This window comes from Palaemon carinicauda, chromosome 21 (genome assembly GCF_036898095.1).
Source record: "Palaemon carinicauda isolate YSFRI2023 chromosome 21, ASM3689809v2, whole genome shotgun sequence".
Lineage (NCBI taxonomy): Eukaryota > Metazoa > Arthropoda > Malacostraca > Decapoda > Palaemonidae > Palaemon > Palaemon carinicauda.
In genome coordinates this window covers 30833875-30837008 of record NC_090745.1, presented here as the reverse complement: position 1 = coordinate 30837008, position 3134 = coordinate 30833875, and positions in this window count along the sequence as shown.

Here is a 3134-nt window from a genome sequence, read left to right as displayed (position 1 = left end):
TATTTCTGAATAAACCTCAGCCTAAGAAAAGAAATAATGCAATGAAAATTATATAAAATCTTGAAATATTTCTGAATAATACAATGTTCACGTTTGACGACTCTTATTGAATAATAGACAACTAGATGACGTTACAAAGTCTATACTTCCTACAAGGCCGTTTGCAAAAACATTATACAATGCCAACATTCACCCTAATACAATGAATTCAAAATCACCTTCTCTTCGAAACACGATTTGCCTTGGGGCACAGAGTCACTCAGGAAAGGACACACTACAACGTATTGAATGAACACTTTAAAAAAACAATACACTGGTTACGTGTGGGAATGAGAGAGGGAGAGGGGAAGGAGGCTATCTTCAGGCTGCAGTTTTAACTCGATCTCTATCTGACTCTAACCCAACCTTGGGTCACTTTGTATATGAAATCTAACTGCTTCCAGAATGTTGCAGGATCGAGGTCTGGAAGTGTGGGGACTGGGCCAAGCGTTAAAGTTGCCAAATATTACTCTCCTAACCGCTACGTACGCTACCCCACACAGCTCTCTCAGTCAGTTAGCTCCACTCATCCTTTGTCCCCGAAATAAAAAAAAAGATAACATCCTCTCGCTGGGCCTTCGCGAAGTTTCTAAAGCACATGGTAGAAAAACTTCCAAAGCACATGTTCTGCATATTCTCTCTCAAACATGACGCAATACATCATAAAATATAAAAGAACATTACCTAAGCTCTTATTCATATCTCACACGAATCCTACAACACTTTCAAATAGACTACATAAGACTTCGTAGCAAACATACGTGAAATAAAAGTTAATTCTTAAAATTTACATAAATTCATATATACTAACTTGAATAAAGAATACAATGAAATTCACGATGAAAGTCTTACGTAATTTACATAAAATACTTATATCTACATCAGAGGGGCTCTTTTTAAGGGCTAGGTATCATCTCTTCAAGGCTTACATACATAGTTGTATCATGGTCTAATCCTCTCTAGGTACAGAGGTGGTACCCCTTGGGTCACTCCTCTGATACCTTGGCAGTGCTTGTCCTATGTCTGCAGCCTCTCTTCCTGTGCTATATCCCTCTTGCTATGGTGTCTTGACTTCCTTGCCTGGTTAGCCTATCTAGGCAGAGGTGCCACCTTCTGTCTCTGCTTCCTGTCTGGTCAGCTTGAGATATCCCTCTAGCTATGGAGTCTTGACTCCCTTGCTAGGTTAGCCTATCTAAACAGAGGTGCTGCCTCCTGCCTCTGCTTCCAGTCTTGTCAGCTTGAGTTCTTCTAGCACTAGCTGTGTGTTGACTATGGGTCACCTCCTCTGCTGCCTCAGCTGCAGCTTTATACTAGTCATCTGCTCTTACCTATCCCACATCTGAGGAACATTGTCCTCTGGAGTTGGTTGATTAGATCCTGCCTGGTTGTCAGGACACCCTTTGAATTTTTAATTCTTAGCATCCTGGCCGTCTTGTACAGCTCTCATTATCTTATGGGCTGTGTGACGGGCCGAGAGAAGGTTGTGACTCAAAGGCAGGTTGAAAGAAACTGAGTAAATTTATTATAGAAAACTCTCCTTTATATACAAAAGCTCGAAGCAACAAGAATTTTCATGTTTGAAAAACAGACACTGTTACAGAGGAGAAAAGCAGAATGTTTAATCTGGTTCATTTTAGCGCAAGGGAAGAGCGAAGGTACAAGCATAATATATACACAAAATGAACTATGTAGGATTGTGTGACACACGGTTGGTACAGCTGCAACCCCACTTTGTGCAAGTTAATGATAATGATCAGGTTCTGGCTGGTTCTCTTATTATCTGCCTTTCACTCCTGTACCTCCCTTGAGTGTGGACCCTTCCCTTGGGATTGTTCGCTCTCCCCCTGTTGACTTTACAATATGCCTGACGCCTTGTGTCAACGTGCCTGGGGTATTGATAAGTCATTCTTTTCTGGCTACTAGAAATAGTTGCCGACTTGGGTCAGCTGTTGCGGGTCTAGGCAGTACGATGAGTGAACTTGCCTTCTTGAGCTGTTCTCATAGAGCTATTCTGGAGGTTCTGGTGTTCCTTTGGTGTGATCCTTTCCTCCATATTCCTACCACACCATCATTATTTTTTGCTTCATAAATCATTCCAGATTTCTGAGCTGTTTAGCATGTGTTCTATTATATTTTAGATTTAGCTATTCTTTAGGTGTAGGCTCATATAGGATAGGATCTATAAAAAAAAAAAAAAAATTCCCAATTTTAAGAAGATATGATATTTTAATGATGCAGCACTCATTTAAATTTCTTATCTTTACAGGTCACTGATGACATGGAGGGTTCTACGGTCACCTGTACCAGGCAGGTCAAGTTACCCTGTGGCCATAAGACCTGCCAGAAATATGGAAGTTGCCCTATTTCCAAGGGATCCACTGAAATCTGGGACCCTACTGACTGCAAGGTTTGCATGGATCTTCTTCAAACTGGCTTCTATGCCACTGACGTCTCCTTGGGCACCTGAGATCGAAGTTGGAAGACGCTCCGACACTGGTTGAGAGGCTTCAAGAAGAGCTCTTAACAAGGTGCCCCTTATCTTCATTTTCTGGAACTGAAGGACCTCCTCTTTCTCAAGGCTGAGGTGTCCTCAGTTTTTGGTCACCAGTTACCGACAGTTAACTCCCGTCGGTACCAGCAGAAGATGAAGTCCGAGACGCTCTACAAGTAATGAGCCTGGACACGAACGATATGTCTACTACTTCTGTTTCATCAGAGAAGGAGAGGATCCTACTGACCACGGAAGCCTTGGAAGAGTCATTGGATGTACATCAGGTGAGTGCAGCTCCCAATACTTCTTTACTTTCTACTCAAACCCCTTCTTCTACCTCCATCCTAGTTCCGATATTAGACAAATCTTTGCTATCCAGTAATATAGAATTGAAGGAATGCATAAAAGGTTTCCTTATGAAACTTAACCGCCAAATATGAACGTTCTCAAGCAGATCTAACAGTGAGGATACAAGCTTTACAACAGGTACCTTCTTCTAAGGGTCCCCCAGCTTCGAGCCTACCAGAATGCACAGTTAAAAACCCTTGGCACTATGCAGAGAATATGGCCTTAACCGAAGGGTTCCTTCATATTGGGGATGGTT